General features: G+C 43.5%; 1 protein-coding gene and 1 pseudogene across 1 annotated transcript in view; both read left to right on the forward strand.

The window, feature by feature from the left end:
* Positions 1 to 301: 301 nt before the first annotated feature.
* SMNDC1 (survival motor neuron domain containing 1) overlaps positions 302 to 13,542 on the forward strand; it is a 62,267-nt gene continuing 49,026 nt past the window's right edge. Inside the window, exon 1 of the mRNA XM_069239410.1 lies at positions 302 to 440. The gene's annotated coding sequence lies outside the window, so the exon portion shown is untranslated. The remainder of the gene's footprint in view (positions 441 to 13,542) is intronic.
* LOC138302041 (ferritin heavy chain pseudogene) lies at positions 4,116 to 8,202 on the forward strand (annotated as a pseudogene).

The following is a 13,542-nucleotide window of genomic DNA, read 5'->3' on the forward strand; positions in this document are numbered from 1 at the left end:
AAAATTAGAAAATAGGGAGAACGGGAAAAAAACACAAGTTCGAGCTGACTTTTTCCCGTAAAACACTAGTAAAACAGCTGCGTCACTGTTGCGCCAGACGCAAACATCAGACATCGTAATATGTTTCCTTTGTCATTGCCACCGGGTGGGACGGGGCAAAAAACGACGTTCTTGCTAGTCTATGTCATGTTTTAGCCTGACCCTAACATGGCCTAGGACAGGCAAGGTCTGATGAATTAGGCATGCGCAGCCGGATGTAGTACTGTTCGTGGCGTCTACCCAGGAAGTAGATTTGTTTGAGTCATACGGTCTGCGACGTCTCGCGAGAAGTATTGGAACAGCGAAATACTGACGAAGCCACGGAATAAGGCCGGTTTCTGGAAGGAAGAAGACCTCGTTTAACAGAGGTCGAATACTACAGCGGCTTCTTCTGCTTTGAGGTGAGAATAAACACCGGGGAGGGTCTTAGTGGATGTGCGTCACCCACCAAATTAAGGGAATCTCTTAGTGGCCGTGGGTTTGGGAGGCCTCCTAATGGCTGCTGCGTACAGGCTGTGATACAAGGTCGGTGGGTGGTTACCGAGTACGGACGTCGGTGAGAGCCAAACAGACGATTACATCGCGGAGTACGGGAGCTTAGACGATCCTGGGACTTCGTGTTTTAGTGAATTGTGCAGCTAGCCTCTTAAAAAGGGATAGCCATAGGCATCTCCGCGGTCTGTTTAGACTCCTGTTATTAAATATATTAATACCGTCACCATGCAGCATTGTATGTTCCCATGAGAGCGCAGCTAGGCTGTGGGAAAACGCCGACGTCTCTTTCTGTTTTTATTTGATAGGGTTGTGATGACTTATTCATCTTCACATCGTGAGCTGTCCCAATACAAACATTTCCTGCAATCCTATATTTTTTTTCTACTTCAAAATCTTCAAGATCTTATTGTTTGTTTCTCCATTTAAAACATATTGCTTTGCCTCGGCCTGAAGAATGTAACAACTGTCCTTTCTGTGCACGGCGGTCTTCAAATGTAGACCCTGTGTCGCTTAAAAACATAATCGTCCGTTTTCTTTCTTGTTCTAAAGTACACCTATTCCCTTGTGTGTGTTTTGTGTTTTTTAATTTGTATCACTGTTTTGTCCATCGAGAGTATTCGCTACACCAAACTATACTATACTTTCCACTTTTACTTTTTAACGCAATAGTATGTTCTTGTCATTGACACAGCAGTTAAATGCCAGAAATAATCATTTGTTTATATTTAACTCGGGTTTTAAGGTGGGCATGGATCTTCTGTCCTGTGAGGTTGCACCTACTCAAACTAAGCAGGCATAGTTTAGGTGACTAGTACGTTTGAAATTGAGCACTTGTTAAAACTATTCTCATCAGCGAAAAAGATCTGCTTTTTACTTAAAACTTTTTAGAAATGGGAGTAGAGCATTCCAATTTCAAAGCTTCAGTATGGCAGGCCTTCGCCTGTTATTCATACTTATCTGCCTCTCTCCTCAAAACCTTTTATGATGCCTCTTTTCACAAAATACCTACTATTGTGAGTGGTGTTATATTGTGATGTAAGTTCCTTCATTACTTTCTTGTTTACTTTTGACACTTCCGTGTCATCACGTTCTGGTGTTGCCATCTGACTGTTGCTGAGTCTGGCATTCTCTTCTTGACTACAGACTCGGCATCGGCTCTTTTGGACCTCGCTGCCTACTTACTTCCTGGGTTCTTTATCCACTGATCTACTTTGTGAATAAACTTCGTGTTCAACTTAACGGAGTGCCTCCCTTTCCAGATATCGGGTAGTGCGCAGCCTAGCCCCGTTTTAACCCACACCTATATTCTGCCCACCCCTGCTCTTAGACTGCCAACTTTCAAAACTGTAACCTGAGAGCCGAATGCTTGAATTTACTTCGTTTCTTGCAGCAAATGTGGCCTTAGTTTCAGAGAGATTAACACTTTCTTCCTGGCACTTTATGCACGTGCCTTCTTCCCAGCTGTGTGGAATACAACTTTGCTCCTACGAGTCAGCTTGTATTATGTGAGTACTAAAAGATTGAAATGCTTTTGTAATTATTGCTGTTTTGCCTCTTCTTGATTACTCAAAACATACTGTTGTCTTGCTGTTTCATTTTTATTCAGAATTGGTGTTCTGCTCTTATCATTGGAGCAGGCTGAACAAAGGAGTTAATCATTCTCCGTCATTGAATGATCTCTCATCATTTGTAAAAGGCAGATGTGTGCGTGTTTTGTTTCATTGAAATGTGTGACGGGAGTAGTCCACCTTTTCTAGTAGTGATACATTTGTGAATGCATCCCGCTTGTTGAAGAACTGAACGGCCCCATTTTACTTTGCAGTTGCATGTGGGCCCTGTAGTGTCGGTAGTAGAGAATGCTCACCGTTCTCGATTGCTTCGCGCTGGGAATTCTGCACACGCACCGAGGCAATCGAGAACGGTGTGTGAGGAGACGGTTATTGGAACGGACAGAGCAACTGCACGTCTCCCTTCTGAGACGTATCTTAAGGTGAATAAAGTAATTATTAAGATTCACTCGTGTCGGCAGTTTACTACAAGGAGGTGAAGACAAATGTTGAGAAAGCTCAGGATAAATATAAGAAGTATTATGATGACCTACACAAGTGTAAGGAGGTGAAATTGTGTGTTGGAGATGTTGTGAGAGTCAAGAGCAATAAACACACTATTAAAGGACAAAGTACATTTTCTTCCCCCATGAGAGTAATTGCTGTGTACAATAATTCAGCGCGACTCAATGATGGTAAAGTGTGGCATGTTTCGGCTTTGTCACTGTGTAAGAGTACCAGAGTTGTCTCGGGAATGGAGATTCCGAAGAGTCATATGTGGAAAGAATGGTTAGAAGAGAAGAATGAGGGAAGAGAAGAACTTGTTCATCAATGTCAACATAGAGTGGATTCAGGGAGCACTGATGATCGCCATCTTCCATCAAATGACCTGAGGTCATCTAACAGTTCCAGAGACTCTAGTGGCTTGGAGGGAATCTGCTGTAGGAGTGGAAGGTGGAGTAGATCTGGCAGGAGAATTATAAAACCAAAGAAGTTAAGACTATTATTCGTAGTAATGTTCTATAGAAACAGGTTATTGAGATGTTCAACTGTTTGATTTATAGGAATATATATATTGTTTATTCTCATATTGTTTTTACTGTAAAGAGAGAAGATATGTAGTGTCAGTAGTAGAGAATGCTCACTGTTCTCGATTGCCTCGCGCTGGGAATTCTGCACGCGCACCGAGGCATTCGAGAACGGTGTGTGAGGAGACGGTTATTGAAACGGACACAGCAACTGCACGTCTCCCTTCTGCGACGTATCTTAAGGTGAATAAAGTAATTATTAAGATTCACTCGTGTCGGCAGTTTACTACAGGCCCTAGAGTGAAAACCAAATCTTCAGTCACAGGTGGGTCGCAAGGAGGACAGAAACAGTGCTTGTACTTTTCGCAGGGACATCGCTCAGTAGCAATCTTCTGACCTTAGCGTTTCGGAATTGTGCACTACCAGCATTTTACTTTTGAGTATTGACTATTAATTTCAGCATTTTATCTGCTTTAATTTTCTCTAACATCGAATATCTTTTTATTTTATTGATATTTGTATAACCTATGTCTGTTAGTGATGCGATGGCATATGTAGTAGTTTGACACTTAAGTGGAATGCTCTACTGAAATTGAATACGTAATTCTTTATAGTGAGTGGTGTCAAGAATCTATCTTTGAGTATCTCGCGTTTTGCTGTCCTTTCTAAACGCATGTTTTAGTTTTCTGGATAGTGAGAATGCGCAGTTCTGAAGTATCTTTGCATGTGAGTCGTACATGCCGACTTTTAGTTTTACCTTGCTGTCACGTGGTTGCTTGTATGGATGGCACTTCCATTCCTAGCACCCCAACAATTGTTAGCAGTGTAATGTTATGACTGCTCTTTCAATTGTTTTTTTTATTTAATAGTAATGCATTAATTTGTATCCATTAATTAAATAATTCGTTATTTTTTTATTCCTCATTTTTGTTATGTGCATATATTTTCTTATTACATAACGCTCGTGTGACATGACAATCAATTTGGTGTCATAGAGGACTTGCTTATGAAATTGCCACAACTGCTGACATCACACAATGAAAAGTTCTAGCTAGATGAAAGAAAGCATCAGGAAGAAACTGTGGAGAGGAAACAAGCGGGTTGCAAGTCGAAAGCTTTGGTGGTTAATTTTAAACTATATAAATAACTATAATTCCTCCAGGTGACATCAAACAATTAGGGAAGTTTAGTCGTCAAGGACCTAACGGGCTGCTTCCGCATAACAGATCTTTTTTTTTTTTTTTTTAACTTCACGCTTACTTAGAACATCAAAACGGAAACCTACAATCCTGTAGCCTTTAAGAGGCACCACGCATATTTGTTCACGTTTTCTGTTTCCTAAACCTCTTTTGCCACATGAGTTCCCAAGTGAGACAGAACTATCATCAGGACTGTGAAGCTGTCATTAACCGCCAGATTAACCTAGAACTATATGCATCCTACGTTTACTTATCAATGTCTTATTATTTTGACCGCGATGATGTTGCTCTAAGGAACTTTTCTAAGTATTTCCTAAAGCAGTCGTTTGAGGAACGTGAACATGCCCAAAAGCTGTTGAAGCTGCAGAACCAAAGAGGTGGTCGTATCTTTTTTCAGGACATCAAGAAGCCAGACCAAGATGACTGGGGAAATGGGCTAAATGCCATGGAGACTGCCTTGCAGCTGGAAAAGGACGTCAACCAGTCACTTTTGGAACTGCACAAGCTATCGATTGACCAGGATGACCCCCAGTTATCAAACTTCCTGGAAAGTGAATTTTTGGATGAGCAGGTGAAGTCCATTAAAGAACTGGCTGATTATGCAACTAGTCTGCGCAGAATGGGAGCACCACAGAATTTTATGGCAGAGTACCTATTCGACAGACACACCCTGGGTGAAGCGTCCAGCTAGACGACTGTGGACTCTTTGATTTTTCTTTCTCTCAACCTCAGAAGGTGAACGATTTGTATGAGTGCCTCACCCTGTTTGTTTAAAATAAAATTGGTTAAAAACATGCTTTCTTGTACTGGTTTGCTGATCATCTACAAATTGTCTGGGTGAAATATGTGTATTCAGGATGCTTGCCGGCTCTCTGGAATTCTTTACACAAGTTACCTGCATCCCTGCTCTCTTAGTGGTGCTAACAGACAAAACAATTCTGGTCTAATATTTTAGGATCGTTTAGGATACTTATCGTCCGATCTCTTGGGAGAATCTCTCTAATATGAAATGGGCATATACATTTGACCTTTAATAAAATGTTATGGTGTAACAATTACACATGTCGTGCATTATTAATGTTTTTTCCTTTCCACCTATCCGATAGCTCAGCAGGTTAGCAAACTGTCTGGTAGTGCATTGAATGTTGGTCATGCTATCTGAATTCACAAACATCTCATTGTGTTGTAAAATCTTGAACTGATTGTAATGAAATTCATCACTTAGTTAAACTTTTAACAGTGATTGTGTGACACACAAGGTTAAACTGCTGTTCAACTCCCTTCTATTGTAAATGAGGTTCACTACATTGCAGGCGGTAAATTATCCTTCCCATATAATCCGACTGTAACTCTTAAAATAGAGCCCGTTCTGAGTTACACATTAAAATAAAACCTGCCAGGTCTCAAGAAACACTTCGACAAGCCAAGTCACTTTCATGTGAAACAACTTCAGTATTAGGAGTGAACAGTATTGGGAGTGAACAATGAGCTTAGCATTCATTCATCCTTGTGAGCAGGATTAAAGTTGAACTTTAGCTAACCAGGCCTTCTCCTCCTTCCAGGACGTATAAGCATGCAGTGTCTTAATCACCCCTGCAGCTCTCAAGTGGGCCTGTCTACCTAGGTTTTCAGATCAGTTAAACTGCACCAGTGGCGTGCTGCTTCTGTGTTTATCTAGTGGTTTGTTCCTTCACATGAAGTTTCAAGGATCCATACTTTGTGAAAACTCATCAGTCTTTCTTCATCAGATGGAAAGCTGTGCTGGGTTATCTTTGGCACTGAGCCATCCCTGGGGACGTCTCAATTTGGGATTTTAGATTTTTATGCCCAGCTGTCACTATGGTCTTGGCAGAGAGTACTCAGTCACCCCTGATGAGTGAGTGAACTACAAAGCACCAAACGAAGAAAGCCATAAGGCACCTCTGTGAGGGTGGGCATCAAGGAATTGAACAGACAGAGTTGGAGCAGTGATTTTTTACTGGGGAGTAATTGAGGGATTACTTCCTCATATGCTTGTTCATCTGGGGCCTTATGAACACAAGTATAGAGTCTGAAAGTTAATGCACAGTCCAAAAAGAAACCACCACACTGGAAAGACAAATAGTGTGATCTCTAACTCCCACCCTCGGGCTTTCTTGAGAACAACTTATGAGAATCGGTTTCTGTCCTACTCTGATACCAACCTTCCGCAACACCAGTGGGTAATGAAAACAAGTCACAAGGCAAGCCCTGTTGCAGCAGCACCAAAGTCATGTGCAGGAGTACGAGGACTTGCCACACAGAGCATAGAGTACCTCTGCTGACATAAGTCTGACGAGTGCAAGGGAAAAGACTGTAAGTGGGACATGGGTTCTGCTGCCGTTGGGCCTGCAGGGCTCTTTGTTTGCACTGGTGCACTAACTAGGAGCCCTGCAGGGGCAACTGCAGCAAGGCCAAAGCCCATAACCATGCAGCAGACCAAAAGGGATGACACATGAACAAGGAAACCATGCCAATACTCCTGGAGAAAAGAAAAAAACAGAACTTGTAGAACCACTTGAGCACACCGAAATTGATGGAAGTACAGCAACCGCAAAAGACCTTCAAGGTGGCAGGTGTTTGAAGTTCTCCCAGTGAAGGGAGATCCCCAGGGGCTTTGTCCACCCCTTTGGCCGAAGTGGAGGTCAAAACCGGTGAGGACGGGAAGCTGAGCAAACATAAGGACTAAAGCAGAACCCATCCCACAAGTGACAGGCAAAGGAAAAGACAACTGCTACACGATCCAGAGTGGAAGCAACCAACACTTAAAACTAGGGCTAAAAGTGAGTGAAACAAAAAGCATTAGAAAGGCTCTAGAGCAAACGGGCCTAGGCATGAGTTGCTAAATGCTATTTTGAAGAAAGCCACAGCTGCCAAGGAGATTAGTCCTCCAGCACACTGACCATGTCGTGAGGAAATATTTTATACCCTAGGACGCACACACAAAAAACCCTTTTGAAAAATAAAGGTACTGTAAGCGTCTTGGAGACATGGCAAAAAAAACTACATCTAGAGAGCCCAGAGCTGTACTGGTGGAAGGCAGCACCCTGGGCCAGTCCTGGGGAACAGTGATATCAAAAGACTGGACCACTGTTGGCAACCAGCTGCCCAAAACAGACTCCAAATTATCTGTCAGACAGCTACCTGAGACAGTGCCCATAGCAAAACTGTCATGCACAGTTCTTGTGTAAAAGGAGGCCATTAGTAGTTTTCTCAGTTGATTATGCTTTATGTGCATGGCCACTGGAACTATGCCACAGTGGGGTAGTGCTAAGTTATTGTGGCTCAATGCTTGTTTGACTCATGCTGATTATGGCTGATTATGGCTGATTATGGCTCTTTGGCAATGCTTGTATTTATATAGTTTGAGTAGAACAGAGGGACATATAGGTTCGGGTCTCAGCCATGTGTTTGGCTATTAATATCACACACTTTGCTTTGTGGTAACAACATAGTCTGTGACGTTATGGTGTATCAATTTAAGAGGCAGCGCATCACGGGAAAATTATTCTTAAGGCGAAGTTGGCAGCATGGAAAACTGGGAAGCTACGATCTGATTCCAGCTTCGGCAATGGACCAATATTTCCTGATACTGGGCAATTTAATGTGTGATTGTGAGCGTTAAATATCCAAAAGTTACTAGACTTAGCTCTGCCACCCATCAGCCGTTTTGCTTTTGTTTTGTGCATGCATGCAGATGCTTGTTGGTATGAAAAGCCCCCTGAATTGTGTGTGCATGTGGCACTATGTGAACGTTTCTATCGATCCCACAAAAGGAGGTCGTTCACACTGCTGTTGTGCAAAAAAGACACTGCAGGTGGGTTGCATAGTAAACAAAAACACGAGTAGCCAGTGGAAATTCTAGCTACATAACATCAGCAGAAAAAAAAAATCAAATTCATAGTAGTTCTGGGTGTGCCTCAGAGACATGGCGCATGATGCCGTCCATGTGACTTGTTTTCTCTCACGACCAACTCCTGCCTCTGACTCATCGATGTTCTTGAAAGTAGGGGAATGCCTGTTTTTCTACATCATTACGGTTCATCTCTTAGAAGGTGAAACAAGTAACCTATGTCTTAATGAAACTGACAAAGTATGTGTGTCAACACGGCGCAACAGAGCCATCCTCTTACCATCTTTGAAGGTGAAACGAAGTAGAGGAACACTGATAGATATCTAAAACACTGCCATAGATGCACAATATTGTGAATGTTTTGAAAGCCACGTTGCAGACAAACTAGTTAACTGCATTAGAGAGCTATGGAAAATCCTTTGGCTTATTACATAACTATTAAAATCAGGCACCCATGAGAGACAGGTCCAGCTGGTAATCTTGGTGGGGAGGGGGTGAGTTAACACACCCAGGAGAAGACTGCTTAAATGGAGTGCCTGATAACAAAATAGAAAAGTACCTTTGAAGTGATCAGTCTGTGGAAGGGCACTGACCAGTGACTGGAAGGAGTACCTGGTCCAGGCTCCACACAGCAGCACTGACTGGCAGAGCAGGAAATGAAAGAAAACAGTGATGGCCAATCAGAAGCAGGTAAAGTAGAGCGATGTTGGAGTAAATTAGTGGTAGGTTCAGGTAAGAGGTAAGTAAAGGGTGGGTTCTAAGCCCCTTTAAAAAATTTATTTTTTTTAATTTCCTCACAAAAGATTTAGCAAGCACAGTGCCCAAGTGAAACCTAAACATTCTCCATTCTATAAGTAGCTGAAAAGTTTGTATGTCCTTGTTTTGGATGGCCTACAGTTGATGGTTTATCAGCTCCAGGTCATCCATAATGAGCCCTCAAAGGTGCTGAAGAAAAAAAGGAAGCTTTCAGTGTCGCTGCCCGTGGTGCAACTGTTCCTATTGTGCAAAGGAAGCCTGCACAGCTGCCACCTGATCTGTAGTTGTATGCTTGGGGAAATCTTTTCTCTTTCCAAAGGACATCACAATTGGTTGTGTTTGTCTTTAGCTTGGCAGGTGATTGCAAACATTTGGATCCCTTATGTAAATGTGCCCACCCACTAAAGAAAGTCATGTTTCCTCTGCATAACACACAACAAAAGAAACATGTCCATTCCTGATTCCTTTCACTGTATATTGAGGTCCAGATTGCCTTTTGCTGCCAGAGGATACACTGCTCTGATCGTACCAAGTGTCACTATGTACCTCACCCCAACCGCACATATAGCAACTTCGAGAGGATTAGCTGCAGGTGTGTTTGTTTTTCTGCTGCAGCACTCGCTGGCGGACTGAGCTGTGTCATAGTGCCACCCAGTGCTCTTTCATCCCCTTCACCTTCCCTATGTGGGCATCACTGGTGCCACCTCGCGGACAGCCCCAGGGCCCTTAGTGATGCCCTTTGGTGTTTCCTACTGAGCTGGAAATGTAAACCACCCGCAGAGCACTTTGATGGCGGCTATTTGTATAAATATAGCACCAATGTGTAATTTGAGAGTCTGAGATCAGCCTTCTAGCATTCCTGTCGGCTTAGTAGTGGAAGGAGAGCGGATGGTAAATGAGAAGAAAACCCCTCCAGGGACTGACAGAAAACAAACAGAAGGTGTGTGTTTCGTAAACCTTACAGCAGTGTCCAAGGGTGCGGATGGGCAGTGCTCAGGCATGAAGCTGGTCTAACCATTAAAAACTCCATGGCTCGATGGCCTTGCCCAGGCTTGACATCAGAAGCCCCTTGCCCTTCCTCAGTGTACAGGCAGCCTACCTCAAACTGTGGTGATGTCACGCCAATTTTGTAGCCCACTGTCCTGTTGCCAACTCCTCATGGCGCCTTTTGGTTTGATGTTCGATATACTAGCACAGCAGGATGGCAGTTACATTAACACAGCAGCATAGTATGTCTCAGAAAAGCAGTGGCTCTTCACCCGAGATCTACGTGTTATGAGCCTGTGTTCACCCTCCATGTACCTACTTTTCCTCTACTCCCTCCTCCCTGTACGGCCACAACCCCACGCCTTGCCCTTCCCCAGTGACCGCATCTCAGGAAGCCTTACACTGCTCACCCCGTGCTCCACTGAGAGTCGTGCTGAAGGTGTAATTAGCACAGTTGCTCAGGAACAAGAGTAGATTGGGCCCTGGGACATTGGGAGTAATAGGCCTCAACCCCAACGTCTGGACCCGGTAGCTCCTGCTTGCGTAATGGCAGTTTGAACGGTTTTCTGTCCAGTCATTATGAATGTAGAGGAATAGCCCTTATTTGTTGGTTTGGCTGTTCCCTACATTTTCGGAGTGGAAGAGAGAAGTGCAGGGCAAGATTGAATATCTGGAAGAGGCAAATCAATGCTTATAAAGCGCAGTTACTCACCCGTAAGGGTCTCAGGGTGCTGAGAGGGTTTGTCTTCTGAGCTTCAGTTGAAGAGCCGAATTTTCAGGTTCTTCCTAAACTGATGCAGCTATGGTGACTGCCTGAGGTGCAGGGTGTTCCAGCTCTTTGCTGCGAGGAAGGCGAAGGATCATCCACCAGCCAAGGTCTTCCGTATGCTAGTTGCTAGTTGAGTGGAGAGGCCTGGTGGGGAAGTAGAAGGTGCTGCGGTGGTTGGGGTAGGCGGGTCCTAGGTCATGGAGGGCATTGTATGCATGTACGAGGAGTTTGAAGTTAATCCTTTTCTCGATCAGAAGCCAGTGGAGGTCTCTTAGGTGATTGGAGATGTGTTTGTGACGGGGAATGTCCAGGATGAGTCTGGCATAGGCGTTTTGGATGTGCTGTAGTTTCTTCGTGTTCATCTTGGTGGTATCGGCGTTAAGGGCAAATCCATAGTCAAGTCTGCTGGTAACCAGGGCATGGGTCACGGTTCTGCAGCAGTCCTTTGGGATCCATTTGCAGATCTTTCAGAGCAGACGTAGAGTGTGAAAACAGGAGGATGTGACTGAGTTCACTTAGCAGGTCATGGTGAGCAATGAGTCCAGGATGAAGCCAGGGTTGTGTGTGTGGTCTGTCGGGGTGGGGATGGGGGGGGGGGGGGCGAGGACGGATGGCCACCAGGAGTCGTTATAGGCTGATGTGAAGGGTCCTAGGAAGAGGATCTCAGTCTTGTCGGAGTTTAGCTTGAGGCAGCTAGCTGTCTTTCATCCAGGCGGCGGCTTCCATCCTGTTGTGTTTGACTCTTGTGGGATTTTCAGTCAGCGAGATGATCAGCTGGGTGTCGGTGTAGGGAACCAATTCATAAACTCATCAGCAACTAAGAGGAATTGCAGCTGCATAGGAGATGAACATAGTTTATTAGCCTTAAGAATTATTATATTCTTTAATAATAATTATGGAAAATTGAATTGAAATTTTCTGTCAAAAAGGTCTATTTACTGCGCCTGTGCTGCATAAAAGGCCTGGGCGGGGCACCCGCTTCTGCTTGGTCCAGTCAAAATCCTCCATGATATAAATGAACCAGATATGTTGGAGTCCTCTTTATGACTGAGACCGCCTTGGTATCTTTTTCATGGCCCAAAACACCTCAACACTGTAGCAGTTTAGTTACTTTGCCTAGGGGATGTTTCTGTAGGGAAAGAGTACGTTTTTGAAACAAAGTTGCTGTGTAGCATCGACAAAGTAGCAGTGCATCTGTTTTGGTAATAAAGGAGGAGTTTTGTGTGTTATCACTGGGAGGGCAGTTAAAGTGATGTCATTGGCTTAGTGCTATGACTTCTGGTTTTGAAACTGCTTATCCTTCTGACTTAATGCATGTCTGATTTTGAAGACTTACCTTTACGTTCTGCGGTATTGTTCTCCATTTCTGAAGCAATGTTGCTACATTATTTGGATGTGGTCTCAACTACAAGGCAATGCTTTTAGTTGTCCTAATTTGGAATTTGTGTTACTGTTTTAACACAGCCACCCCTAATTTTGGAGGTCAGTTTCATTTACTTGCCAGTGCGTGGCCTGGGTTGCATTCTTTGGAATTAGGGAAATATTGCCCATAGACTATAAACAAGTTTAGAATTGAAGATGTTATTTCATTAACAATCTGGCAAAAACAATGGCGTAGAGTTCTTTTGGGGATGCATATCAACACACAAAGGTGGCTTACAATTATTCCTGTTCACTGAGTAACTATGGTTTATGTCCTAGTGCAGCAGGGTAGGAGAAAAGTCAATGCTGCATGTGCCCATTCCAAGCTGCCTCCTAAAACAAACTGCCATCGTTTCTGCCTACGTGGACAGTTGGGTTAAAGCTTAATGTAGTCATTCTAGGTTTCTCATGAAAAGGCATACAAATCCCACCTTCCCATAGGCACTATATGTGGTCTGTGGCATATCCCAGAGATGCCGGGTAGTGCTTGAGCCTGTGCTTAAGATGTTGCCTTCCAAACTGGAATTATTATACCAGAGGTGGACTTTAGCAGCCTACACATTACTACAGTCGAAGCCCCAAGAACAGGAGACAAATCCATATTAGGGCTCAAGAACTGAACATAGTAATTAAGAGAAGTCTAATTACCATTAATGTGGACAGCAGCAACACAACTTCCCATTAGTGCTGGTTATCATTTCCTCTGCACTGCATAATTCCTTTCCCTCTCCCTGTGGTTGGTCCTGTAACCCTCCTTGAGGTTTTAATAGGAATGAGGAAAGCTTATTCTTTTTGTTGTGTTTTGCTTTCACTAATGACAGAGCTGACAATCTCTGGAATGCACTTCATAGTTTAAAGAAGACATTTATTATTATTCCACCACGAGGTTCCAAAAAAATGAAGGAGATTAGTAGGGCGAAGGCACACGTTTAAAAATAGTCACAGCAAAATATATCAGTGATTCTCAACTGCAATGTACACAGAAAATATGTGATTATATTATAGCATAATTTGAAAGCAAAGGATAAAGTAAAAATTCATCACCGTAGGGCCTGTCAAGTTCTTCATCTTTCTCATGCCAACAAGAAGAAGACCCCTGTTCAACTGCGAGAAAGAGATATCCAACCTCATGGGACAAGTGTCTGTGTCAGGCATTCAACGTCTAATCCTGACTGAGGTCTCAGAAATTCCCTCGCTACTGAGCAGGGCCACCTCTTTTATTGCTTAAACAATCATGGAAAGAGCCTTCTGAAAGGCCCTCCCCTCTGAGATGGAAATATTCAAACATGCTGGTTACTGTAGGTCAGAGTTGGAAGAAAAACGTTGAAAATTGGCCAACCTTTCAAGGCTCCCCTTCCATGGCCGACATGTTCCCCCACGCTGAAGAAAAACCAAAAAATATGTGCTCTCTCATCATGAACTGTTCGTG

This window comes from Pleurodeles waltl, chromosome 6 (genome assembly GCF_031143425.1).
Source record: "Pleurodeles waltl isolate 20211129_DDA chromosome 6, aPleWal1.hap1.20221129, whole genome shotgun sequence".
Classification (NCBI taxonomy): Eukaryota; Metazoa; Chordata; class Amphibia; order Caudata; family Salamandridae; genus Pleurodeles; species Pleurodeles waltl.